Source organism: Emys orbicularis, chromosome 10 (genome assembly GCF_028017835.1).
Source record: "Emys orbicularis isolate rEmyOrb1 chromosome 10, rEmyOrb1.hap1, whole genome shotgun sequence".
Taxonomy (NCBI): domain Eukaryota; kingdom Metazoa; phylum Chordata; order Testudines; family Emydidae; genus Emys; species Emys orbicularis.
The window spans coordinates 38,205,451-38,219,278 of record NC_088692.1 but is presented as its reverse complement, the minus strand read 5'-3'; positions in this window follow the sequence as shown (position 1 = coordinate 38,219,278).

Genomic DNA, 13,828 nt, shown 5'->3' with positions numbered 1-13,828 from the left:
CAAGTCATAGCATCTGCCCTTTCAGTGAGGGAGGTCTGTATGCAGTTCCCAGTGGGGTCCATCTCCCCCAGTCTGGAAGTTACCAGACAGGTCCTTCCAGAGTAACACAAGGTGTTCCCTCCCTGACTCAATTATGTGCAGTCCTGCTCATGTGGGATCAAACTAACAAGACCAGGGTCCTGCCACACTGCTGGTGTGCCAAAGATGGTCACCCTGAGCCATGTTCTGCCAGAGAACCTGCCGCTGGTTCCTTCCAATCACAGTACCTGGAACCCAGGTACTAAGGTGATGGTGGCATTAGCATGAGTCTGCAAGACTATCATGTGCAGGGGGAACGAGTGCATGGGGATAGATTTACAAACCGGGGGAGGGGCCACATTAGTGTCCAGGGAACAGAGACAGGACAGGATACAAATTGTCTATCTGTGGTGCTTATCTGGTCCCCATTACTGGATTATCTGAGTGCCTCACAAATGGTAACCTATTTATCCTCCCAACACCCCTGCGAGGTAGTGCTGTGCTCCCTAGTCTACAGCAGTACTGAGGCGCAGAGAGATTGTTACTTACCTGGGGCTACACAGGGAATCTGTGGTGAAGCAGAGAACTGCACCCAGGTCCCAAGTCCTAGGTTAGTGCCCTAATCACTGGATCAGCTTTCTGATTCTTATTGACCTAAAAAGCTCAATGTACCTGGCACCTGCCTCTCTTTCCTGGCCATATTGTGCCTATTGCAATCACTGAAAGCCCGTCAGCTGGTTCCTCCTTGGCTTAAAAGAGGGAGGCTGGCAGCTAAGTGTGCTCTGTGTGGGACCCGGAGCTTTGGAACCTGTTCCCTTCTGCATCTCTGGTCTGAAATGGCTCATGTGCATTGACCTTCGGGGCATGCAACAAGACAGCTATGCTTGAGTTCTCGGAGAGAGAGCGGTGTGGTGAGGCTAAGTTTTATCCTGCTGATTTCTATTTTGAGCCACTGTATTTTGAAATTGTGTCGAATGGTGAAGGGGAGGTATCTTTATATATTCAGAGAAATCTACATAAGTATTGCCCTGTCACACTATGTAAAGGACCAGGTTCCTGAAAATTACCTTCTGGCCAGAAAGTTAGATAGTTTTATTTGGTTAACAGTATACACTGAACGTTATAAAATGGTGCATAGCAAAATGTATTCACTTCTGCCCTTCTCAGCCCACTGCAGGGTGACTGACGGCTCTATCAGCCTGTCCCTATCTGTCTGTAACAGGGGGGCTTGCCTCCTACAGCTGGAAGGCCTGGGACTAGGAACCATGACCTGGAAGAAAACATAAAATCATCACCAATAACAGTGGTGCCAGAACCAGGAGTGCTAGGGGGGCCATAGCCCTCCCACTTTGGCCCATCCACTTTTTGCTGGGGCAGGCCCGTGTGGAGCCTAGCCAGGAAGCCCGGGCAGCTGTGGAAGCTTGCAGACCCTCCACCTGTCCCCAGTGCAGGGGGGCTGAGCAGGGCCAGCTTTAGGATTTATGGGGCCCTATGCAGTATTATGAAACTGGTGCCCCTATGCCTGATGGCAGCTGAGCCAGGGAGGGGAGGAGAGGGACAAGGCAGCACAGGATACCGAGACGCCCAGCCTGCCTCATGGCGGCGGAGAGTCTCAGTTCCCCGCAGAGACCCCTGTACGCTCTCCCTCACGCAGAATGTGTGCCACCGCCGCATTCGGCTCTGTGAATACGGCCCCTGCCTAAGGAGACTGCAGTGCGCGCTATGTGTGTGGGAGCCGACCCACTCTTACCTGCTGTCATGGGCGGTGGGTGAAGCTGCCATTCTTCTGCCTGTGGGTCCCACCCATACTCCAGCCCTGCTCTGTCCCAGGCTCCGCCCCACTCTGCCCAGGCCCTGCCCTCTCCCCACTGTCTCCCTCCTCTCTTCCCTCCCCCACCCTACTCACTCCCTTCCAGCCAAATCCCTGAACCCAAATGAAGCAAATGACATTTGAAAAAAAACACTCTTCTGCAATTTCTTTCTAAAGAAAATGGAGCATGTTTTCCACTGCATGCCAGATGGTGAAGACTGGACATGCAGAAGGTACCTAATTAAAAGCACTAAACTTGGGAATAAAAAATGTCAGTCACAGGTTTTTTGATATGCTCTGAAGTTTGTCAGAGATTTATTTGCAAAAATTTTGTAGCAAGGGCGAGTCAGCTGTCTTGCTGAATACAACATTAAATATTATGGAATGCGTGATGCAGCTCTTCTCTATTTTACATTTTCTTAATCAGTATTTCTAAGCTGATTTTATATTTTAAATGTACTCTTAAGTCTTCATAAAGTAATCATTCCAGATTACTACATTTTCATAGAATCATAGAATATCAGGGTTGGAAGGGACCTCAGGAGGTCATCTAGTCCAACCCCCTGCTCAAAGCAGGACCAATTCCCAACTAAATCATCCTAGCCAGGGCTTTGTCAAGCCTGACCTTAAAAACCTCTACGGACGGAGATTCCACCACCTCCCTAGGTAACCCATTCCAGTGCTTCACCACCCTCCTAGTGAAAAAGTTTTTCCTAATATCCAACCTAAACCTTCCCCCCCCGCAACTTGAGACCATTACTCCTTGTTCTGTCATCTGTTACCACTGAGAACAGTCTAGATCCAGCCTCTTTGGAACCCCTTTTCAGGTAGTTGAAAGCAGCTATCAAATCCCGTCTCATTCTTCTCTTCTGCAGACTAAACAATCCCAGTTCCCTCAGCCTCTCCTCATAAGTCGTGTGCTCCAGCCCCCTAAACATTTTGGTTGCCCTTCGCTGAACTCTTTCCAATTTTTCCACATCCTCCTTGTAGTGTGGGGCCCAAAACTGGACACAGTACTCCAGATGAGGCCTCACCAATGTCGAATAGAGGGGAATGATCACGTCCCTTGATCTGCTGGCAATGCCCCTACTTATACAGCCCAAAATGCCATTAGCCTTCTTGGCAACAAGGGCACACTGTTGACTCATATCCAGCTTCTCGTCCACTGTGATCCCTAGGTCCTTTTCTACAGAACTGCTGCCTAGCCATTCGGTCCCTAGTCTGTAACAGTGAATGGGATTCTTCCGTCCTAAGTGCAGGACTCTGCACTTGTCCTTGTTGAACCTCATCAGGTTTCTTTTGGCCCAATCCTCTAATTTGTCTAGGTCCCTCTGTATCCTATCCCTACCGTCCAGCGTATCTACCACTCCTCCCAGTTTAGTGTCATCTGCAAACTTGCTGAGAGTGCAGTCCACGCCATCCTCCAGATCATTAATGAAGATATTAAACAAAACCAGCTCCAGGACCGACCCTTGGGGCACTCCGCTTGATACCGGCTGCCAACTAGACATGGAGCCATTGATCACTACCCGTTGAGCCCGACGATCTAGCCAGCTTTCTATCTACCTTATAGTCCATTCATCCAGCCCATACTTCTTTAACTTGCTGGCAAGAATACTGTGGGAGACTGTATTAAAAGCTTTGCTAAAGTCAAGGAATAACACATCCACTGCTTTCCCCTCATCCACAGACCCAGTTATCTCCTCATAGAAGGCAATTAGATTAGTCAGGCATGACTTGCCCTTGGTGAAACCATGCTGACTGTTCCTGATCACTTTCCTCTCCTCTAAGTGCTTCAGAATTGATTCCTTGAGGACCTGCTCCATGATTTTTCCAGGGACTGAGGTGAGGCTGACTGGCCTGTAGTTCCCCGGATCCTCCTCCTTCCCTTTTTTAAAGATGGGCACTACATTAGCCTTTTTCCAGTCATCCGGGACCTCCCCCGATCGCCATGAGTTTTCAAAGATAATGGCCAATGGCTCTGCAATCACATCCGCCAACTCCTTTAGCACCCTCGGATGCAGCGCATCCGGCCCCATAGACTTGTGTTCGTCCAGTTTTTCTAAATAGTCCCGAACCACTTCTTTCTCCACAGAGGGCTGGTCACCTTCTCCCCATACTGTGCTGCCCAGTGCAGCAGTCTGGGAGCTGACCTTGTTCGTGAAGACAGAGGCAAAAAAATCATTGAGTACATTAGCTTTTTCCACATTCTCTGTCACTAGGTTGCCTCCCTCATTCAGTAAGGGGCCCACGCTTTCCTTGACTTTCTTCTTGTTGCTAACATACCTGAAGAAACCCTTCTTGTTACTCTTAACATCTCTTGCTAGCGTCAACTCCAAGTGTGATTTGGCCTTCCTGATTTCACTCCTGCATGCCTGAGCAATATTTTTATACTCCTCCCTGGTCATTTGTCCAATCTTCCACTTCTTGTAAGCTTCTTTTTTGTGTTTAAGATCAGCAAGGATTTCACTGTTAAGCCAAACTCACTGAAACAAAGACATTATTTTAAATTGATCAGTCACAGAGGTTTAGTGTGTTCATAACAATGTTCATTGCTTTTAGAAAAAGGGAACACTAATTTACTTTGTGTGATCTCCATAACAATAGACATGTTTATGAAATTTCACCAACTTTAAAAAAATGTTTCCAAAGATTTTAGGCATAACAAAGGATTTTATATCTTACTAGGTACTGATTTTGCTGGAGGGTTCTCTTAAAACTAGTTCATCTGATAGTCAAAAGTAAAGAAAAGGAAACTCATTTGTCCAGCTATCTGGAAGGAAAGGAGTGTTGTCCCTTTAAGGGCTCTCTTCAACGGGGGGGGGGGGGGGGGGGGTGAAGGGAGAAAGGGATGGACAGAAAGGACGGGAAGACTTTGGAAGCAAGCTTTTTTTTACTATAGTAATTAAAATTAAAATAATGAGGAGTACTTGTGGCACCTTAGAGACTAACAAATTTATTTGGGCATAAACTTTCGTGGGCTAAAACCCACTTCATGAGATGCATGGAGTGAAAAATACAGTAGGAAGATATATATAACAGTACATGACAAGATGGGAGTTGCCTTACCAAGTGCTAACAAGACAATTCAATTAAAGTGGGCTATTATCAACAGGAGGAAAAATCACTTTTGTAGTGGTAATCAGGGTGGCTCATTTCAAACAATTGATAAGAAGGCATGAGTAACAGTAGGGGGAAATTAGCATGGGGAAATTAGTTTTTATAGTGACCCATCCAGTTCCAGTCTTTATTCAGGCCTAATTTGATGGTGTCCAGTTTGCAAATTAATTCCAGTTCTGCAGTTTCTTTTTGGAGTCTGGTTTTGAAGTTTTTGTTGTTGAAGAATTGCCACTTTTAAGTCTGTTATTGAGTGTCCAGGGACGTTGAAGTGTTCTCCGACTGGTTTTTGAATGTTATAATTCTTGATGTCTGATTTGTGTCCATTTAGTCTTTTGCATAGAGACTGTCCGGTTTGGCCAATGTACATGGCAGAGGGGCATTGCTGACATATGATGCCATATATCACATTGGTAGATGTGCAGGTGAATGAGCCCCTGATGGTGTGGCTGATGTGGTTAGGTCCTATGATGGTGTCCCTTGAATAGATATGTGGACAGAGTTGGCAGCAGGGTTTGTTGCAGGGATAGGTTCCTGGGTTAGTGATTTTGTTGTGTGGTGTGTAATTGCTGGTGAGTATTTGCTTCAGGTTGGGGGGCTGTCTGTAAGCGAGGACTGGGCTGTCTCCCAAGGTCTGTGAGAGTGAAGGATCGTCCTTCAGGATAGGTTGTAGATCCTTGATGATGCGCTGGAGAGGTTTTAGTTGGGGGCTGAAGGTGACGGCTAGTGGTGTTCTGTTACTTTATTTGTTGGGCCTGAGGAGAGAGTCTACATAGCCAGACAATCCTGCTGTCAGGGTGCCAATGCCTGAGATGATGGGGTGTCCAGGATTCCCAGGTTTATGGATCTTGGGTAGCAGATAGAATACTCATGGTTAGGGTTCTAGGGTTGTCTGTGTAGATTTGTTCCTGTGCTTTTTCAGGGAAAACCCTAACCAGGGGTATTCTATCTGCTACCCAAGATCCATAAACCGGGGAATCCTGGACACCCCATCATCTCAGGCATTGGCACCCTGACAGCAGGATTGTCTGGCTATGTAGACTCTCTCCTCAGGCCCTACACTACCAGCACTCCCAGCTATCTTTGAGACACCACTGATTTCCTGAGAAAAATACAATCCACTGGTGGTCTTCCAGAAAACACCATCCTGGCCACTATGGATGGACTACAAGCCGTCAGGAACAGTATCCCCGATAATGTGATGGCAAACCTTGTGACTGAACTTTGTGACTTTGTCCTCACCCACAACTATTTCACATTTGAGGACAATGTATACCTTCAAGTCAGCGGCACTGCTATGGGTACCCGCATGGCCCCACAGTATGCCAACGTTTTTATGGCTGACTTAGGGGATGAGAGCTGAGGAAGTATTGTTCTAACGCCCCTACTCTACTTGCACTACATTGATGACAGCTTCATCATCTGGACCCATGGGAAAGAGGCCCTTGAGGAATTCCACCAGGATTTCAACAATTTCCACCCCACCATCAACCTCAGCCTGGACCAGTCCACACAAGAGATCCACTTCCTGGACCCTACAGTGCAAATAAGCGATGGTCACATAAATACCACCCTATACTGGAAACCTACTGACCGCTATACTTACCTACAGTCTAGCCGTTCTTTGTTCACTACTAGCTAATGATCAGTAGCTGGTCTTTGTGAAGTGAATTTGATGCTTTCAGGTCACTTCCTAATGGACAAGTGTCCACAGTGTAACTGGCAGTTAGCATCATCTGTGCTGTCAGTCAAGCAAAAAGCCCAGGTTAAGGAATCCCAGAGCGTGACCTATCTGTTCATCTCAGGGTGCATTCCTTCCACGCGAGGTCAAGGGGCACGTGCATTCATGAGGAAGCTTTTCCAGCCCCTATCTGTGCAATACCTGTTCTGAGGATAAACAGATGACTCCTGTCTGCAGAGCCAGCACCTTCTGGAGCGTTAAGCTGACATCAGGGTCTCTTTTTAAGGATAAAACAAACAAGATGAAGCAATACAATTTTGCAAAAGAAAAACTAGAGGTTTAACACAGAAATTATTCATTGTCTTTATTATCTGCCAGGAACCCGAGGATCAAATATGACACTAAACTGTGTGTCAAACCTTACATTCTTTTTCTTTTTTTAACTTGCTTTTTACTCAGGCAGACTTCCATTGGCTTCAGGCTTGAGTTTATTATTATAATGAGACAACATCTTTTATCCCAAAAGTGCCCAAAACACATTTGAATTTTTATATGCAGGAATCACCTAGCACTGAAATTCAGCCCCCTTCTTACCCCCAGGGGAGAAACAGAGCAGCACACAGCAACACTGCAAACAGTTTAGGACAGGAAGTAAAGAATAATCTGGTTCTGGAGTAATATTGTAATGGGGTATGTAGGTACATGTAATAACCCAGGTTGGGATTTTGCTGTGACACTGGTATGGTGAAAAGTGCCATGGGATCTTGTGATTGATGACCCCAAATGATCAGGACCTCTGGTTGGATCTCATCCAGAAGGTTGCTTTGCCAGCAGCACAGCACTGTCTAAAGCCATAGTGGTGCTGAGTCCGTACTGAACCAATAACGGAGACTTCTTCTCTAAATCCTCATGTTTCCAGGAAACATTGGAAGGCGGCCCAGCTTGCCAGACAGATTTTATAAATTGGAATGCGGCTTGTGTCTGTGGGTGAGTCACCCCTAACTCAGAAACCTCCCTGAGCCAGGAGAAAAACAGTGCTCTGCTTAGACAAGTGAAAGCTAATGGGTTAATACCATAACTTTATAGTATTATAACATTTGCAAAGGCAGAATAATAAAATAGCTGTAGCACAGGAAGAATATCAAGAGGCTTTACAAGACGTGAAGTGTGCTCTGGGCAACACCTGAAATGTCTAGACAGTGGTATCCGCTGGTTCACAGTTAGGCAGGGAGTTTTGCTATTGGGCACAGTAGGTGAATTTATTTTTGTTCTGTGTTATGTACTCAGACTTGTATAGTGTTGTGAGGAGAGGATCTCTGGATAGCTAGAGTATTTCGATGCCAGGGGAGCCTTATGATATGCTAGTCTGGTTAACACTGCTAATGAGGTGACATGCTTGGAACCCAGGATTCAACTTCTGTATCCAATGTAAGAAACCTCAGATCTGGTATGAAGTCCCAACTCACTTCCCACCTGACTGCCCTCCAAAGAATTGAGGATAGAGAACTCTGGACAACTCTCCCATGGCTGACATGGTGAATCTGGATACTGGAAGGCTGCTCATCCTCTTCTGAACTCTCCCCACAACTTGATTCTCTGGGACAGTTCTTTCTTTGCCTATCCTAGGGCCTGTCTCCACTGTGACTGAAATGACAGGTGACTTCCACCCTGTTCCAAACACAGTTAACACGTTGTAGTGGATCAAGCTTCTTGTTTTTATTCACAAAAGGAACTCAAAATGGCTCATTGTTTATTTATTTGTATTATGGTAGTAACCAAAGGTAGCAGTGAGATTGGGGCTTGTTGTGCTAGGCACTGCACAAACACAGCGTAAGAGACTGTTCTTGCCCTGGAGAGTTTACAATCCAAATAGACAAGACAGATGAAGGACAGATTACAAGGAGAAACAACACAAAACTCTGCCCTAGCCTTCTCCCCATGGTTGGCTGTTCCCAGAGTTCTTCTCGAAAGGCTGCTCAGACCACACTCTAGATCCTCTGTCTCTCTGGAAAGACACTCCCACCTCCCTCATGTTCAAATGAGCAATGAGCCAGCTGCAGTAATGAGTCAGTGAAACACATTTCTAACAGGGTCCTTGTCTGCCAACAGAGCCGGGGCTTCAGTCAAACACTGCCAGCCTGTTATATCATGGTACTAGCAACAACTATGTTAGCTGTTTCAATAGCCTTAGAGCTCTTCTGTTCCCTGGAGGCTTCCCTCTCTGTTTCAACCCTTGCTCTTTCACTAATGAGGGTCCTATTCTAAGGGTATGTCTACACTACGAAATTAGGTCGAATTTATAGAAATCATTTTTTTAGAAATCGTTTTTATACAGTCGATTGTGTGTGTCCACACACAAAATGCTCTAAGTGCATTACGTCAGCGGACTGCGTCCACAGTACCGAGGCTAGCATTGACTTCCGGAGCGTTGCGCTGTGGGTAGCTATCCCGCAGTCTCCGCCGCCCATTGGAATTCTGGGTTGAGATTCCAATGCCTGATGGGGCAAAAACAGTGTCGCGGGTGATTCTGGGTACATGTCGTCAGGCCCCCACTCCCTCCCTCCCTCCGTGAAAGCAACGGCAAACAATCGTTTCGCGCCTTTTTTCAGCCCAGATGCCATAGCACTGGGATCATGGATCCCGCTCAGATCACTGCGGCAATTATGAGCACTATAAGCACCACGCGCATTATCCTGGAGTATATGCAGAACCAGAACCTGCCAAAGCAAAACCAGGCGATGGCAGCGCGGTGACTAGAGTGATGACATAGATATGGACATAGACTTCTCACAAAGTACGGGCCCCGGCAATGTGCATATCATGGTGTTAATGGGGCAGGTTCATGCCGTGGAACGCCGATTCTGGGCCCGGGAAACAAGCACAGACTGGTGGGACCGCATAGTGTTGCAGGTGTGGGACGATTCCCAGTGGCTGCGAAACTTTCGCATGCGTAAGGGCACTTTCATGGAACTTTGTGACTTGCTTTCCCCTGCCCTGAAGCGCCAGAATACCAAGATGAGAGCAGCCCTCACAGTTGAGAAGCGAGTGGCGATAGCCCTGTGGAAGCTTGCAACGCCAGACAGCTACCGGTCACTCAGGAATCAATTTGGAGTGGGCAAATCTACTATGAGGGCTGCTGTGATCCAAGTAGCCAATGCAATCAAGGGTAGTGACTCTGGGAAATGTGCAGGTCATAGTGGATGGCTTTGCTGCAGTGGGATTCCCTAACTGTGGTGGGGCGATAGACGGAACCCATATCCCTATCTTGGCACCGGAGCACCAAGCCAGCGAGTACATAAACCGAAAGGGGTACTTTTCAATGCTGCTGCAAGCACTGGTGGATCACAAGGGACGTTTCACCAACATCAACGTGGGATGGCCGGGAAAGGTACATGACGCTCGCGTCTTCAGGTATTCTGGTCTGTTTCAAAAGCTGCAGGAAGGGACTTTCTTCCCAGACCAGAAAATAACCGTTGGGGATGTTGAAATGCCTATAGTTATCCTTGGGGACCCAGCCTACCCCTTAATGCCATGGCTCATGAAGCCATACACAGGCAGCCTGGACAGTAGTCAGGAGCTGTTCAACTATAGCCTGAGCAAGTGCAGAATGGTGGTAGAATGTGCATTTGGATGTTTAAAAGCGCACTGGTGCAGTTTACTGACTCGGATAGACCTCAGCGAAACCAATATTCCCATTGTTATTACTGCTTGCTGTGCGCTCCACAATGTCTGTGAGAATAAGGGTGAGACATTTATGGCGGGGTGGGAGGTTGAGGCAAATCGCCTGGCCGCTGATTACGCACAGTCAGACACCAGGGCGGTTAGAAGAGCACAGCAGGGCGAGGTGCGCATCAGAGAAGCTTTGAAAACCAGTTTCATGACTGGCCGGGCTATGGTGTGAAAGTTCTGTTTGTTTCTCCTTGATGAAACCCCCCGCACCCTTGGTTCACTCTACTTCCCTGTAAGCTAGCCACCCTCCCCCCTTTGATCACCGCTTGTAGAGGCAATAAAGTCATCGTAACTTCACATTCATGCATTCTTTATTAATTCATCATACAAATAGGGGGATAACTGCCAAGGTAGCCTGGGAGGGGTGGGGGAAGAGGGAAGCACCGTGTGGGGTGGGGGAGGAGGGAAGGACCAGAACACACTGCACTTTAAAACTTATTGAAGGCCAGCCTTCTGTTGCTTGGGCAATCCTCTGGGGTGGAGTGGCTGGGTTGCCGGAGGCCCCTCCGTTGCGTTCTTGAGCGTCTGGGTGAGGGCTGTTGGTTACACAGGGGCTGTAGCGGTGGTCTGTGCTCCTGCTGCCTTTCCTGCAGCTCACCCATACGCCGGAGCATATCAATTTGATGCTCCAGCAGACAGAGCATCGACTCTTGCCTTCTGTCAGCAAGCTGACGCCACCTATCCTCTTCAGCCCACCACTTCTCCTCGCGTTCATATTGTGCTTTCCTGCACTCTGACATTGTCTGCCTCCACGAATTCTGCTGTGCTCTGTCAGTGTGGGAGGACAGAAGGAGCTCTGAGAACATGTCATCCCAAGTGTGTTTTTTTCGCCTTCTAATCTTCGCTAGCCTCTGCGAAGGAGAAACACTTGCAGCTGGTGGGGGAAAAGGGAGATTGGTAGTTAAAAAGACACATTTTAGAGAACAATAGGATCACTCTTTCCCGTTAAACCTTGCTGTTCACATTACACAGCACATAGGGTGACCAGATCGCAGGAGTGAAATATCAGGACACATTGGGCGAGCAGGGCGGGGGGAGGGGAGAGGACGACAATGACAGACACAGGTGCACAGAGCCATGAGAGGGGGCCCTAGGAAGCTGCGAGAGGGGTTGTACGGCCCCTGCTGCAGCCCGCACCACAAGCCACAGGGCAAGGACACCTATTGAATTCAATGAGAATTTTGCATGTGAATTGATGTACCTAGTTCTGAGATTATAAAGCTATACAGGCGGTGAGACCAGTGATCACCTGGTCTCACCGCCTGTATAGCACAGACATAGAACTTTCCCAAAATAATTCCTAGAGGATAGCTTTTAGAAAAAGCTTTTAGAAAAACACCATGACCCTTAGTATATTGTTAATCGTTAATTACTCTTACCATTGAAAAGGTATGCCTTATATCCAGTCTGAATTTGTCTAGCTGCAACTTCCAACCGTTGGCTCATGCTCTACCTTTCTCTGCTAGACTGAAGTGCCCATTATTAACTATTTGTTCCCCATGTAGATACTTATAGTCTATAACCAAGTCACTTCTTAACCTTCTTTTTGTTAAGCTAAATAGATTGAGGTCCTTGAGTTGATCACTATAAGGCATGTTTTATAATCCTTTAATCAGTCTTGTGACTCTTCTCTGAACACTCTCCAATTTATCAATATCCTTCTTAAATTGTGCACACCAGAACTGGACACAGTATTCCAACAGTGGTTGCACCAGTGCCAAATACAGAGATAAAATAACCTCTCTACTCCTGCTTGAGATTCCCCTATTTAGGCATCTGGTCACCCTATTTCTGTATGCATTTCCCCAGGTTTTTTTGTAAAAATCAAAACTGAACTGCCCCAGAAATTCTGGCATGTGGCATCATCGTGAAACTCGCATGGCTCCAACCCTGCCGATGAACCTTTAGATCCACTGCACAGACTTCTGCCACTTGAGCTAATGGAGTAAGTGATGGCAGAGGCAGTAGGTTGTCATCCTATATGTGATAGATCAGCTCTATAGGGGGATGAGACACTTTTTTTGCCACTGGGTTTCACAGATATCTGCTGACAGAAGAGGAACTGTGAAACTCAGGAATCCTGGGTCTATCCCAGGCTCCTGAATGGAGTGGTCTCTAGTAGTCAAAGACCCTTCTGCCCATCCCCTCCAGTCTATGTCTATCCTATTGCTGTCTAACCCGCCCCAGCTCCTCATCTGATTTCAACTGCCCCCCACTACCGCTCTGGATTCCTTGTCCCAGTTTCCTGGTCCTGTCTCACTCTCCTCTCTCCCCGCCCCCATCCCTCAGATGGGATGTTCATTCCAGCCTGGCAAAATTATAAGGCTTCCCAACATTTCAACACTTCCCATTCTAAATTTTCGGTTGCTTAACTATAGGCTAGCTCTGCCTACAACAAAGCATATTCAGAACCTCTGATTAAGGGGATTATAAGTGTAGCAACCTCTATCATAGCTAGTCACCAAAGATTGAACCTGAGCCATCCAGACTTAAAAGCATGAGCTTCTACTACTTGAGTTCAAGATATAACTCCCTTAGCTGGTAGCTATACAGTTATCCTCTAAAAATCCACCAGAGGAGGGCACAAAACACAGGTTGGACAGTGAATTACAAAAGTGCCAAATATTATTATTAAACCTGCAATACTTTTCACAATGAACATCAGCAGGGGATAAACTGGGAGTTTAAGAATATTTGGAAAACAATTTTAGAATAACATTCAGTGCTGTGGTTTAAAAGAAAAAAAACGGTTAAAACTCATAACTTAGCAGTATTCAGTGTTTGAAAAAAAAACTTCTAGGAGCTATGGGATACAAGTTAAGAATATTGAAACAGGAAGATGTTCTGCTTAGTTACCACTTGGGCAAGGCGGCGTGCTATGTAATACTTGCAAGATTTCACTGTAATGTTTTACAATATATAGCAATAATGCTGATTCCATTGATATTGCTGAGCAATTCATGCTAATTTTATTTCAGCCCACATCTTAATAGTTTTGAATACTATAGATCACAATTTTCAGCTCAGTTGGTCTGAACATGCAGAGCTTTAAAATTGCTATACTCTAAACTGTATATTAACTACAATTTTATAAACCTGCATGTCAGAGAACTGTGTGCCACTACTACTAGACAGTGGCACAAGGCAATTCAGTGTGAATCACAGCAATGTAGGACTGGAAGGGATATCAACAGGTCATCTAGTCAAACCCCTGCACTGAGGCAGGACTGAGTAATAACAACACTAGACCAGCCTTGACAGATGTTTGTCTAACTTCTTAAAAAACTCCAATGACTGCTATTCCATAACCTCTCTAGGTAATTTGTCCAGTGCTTAACTACCTTTACAGTTAGGAAGTTTTCCCTAATGTCTAACCTAAATCTCCCTTGCTACAATTTAAGCCCATTGCTTCTTTTTCCTGCTTGTCCTGAGTGGGACGGGGGTGAGTCCAGGCAGTGGGATTGTGGGGAGGG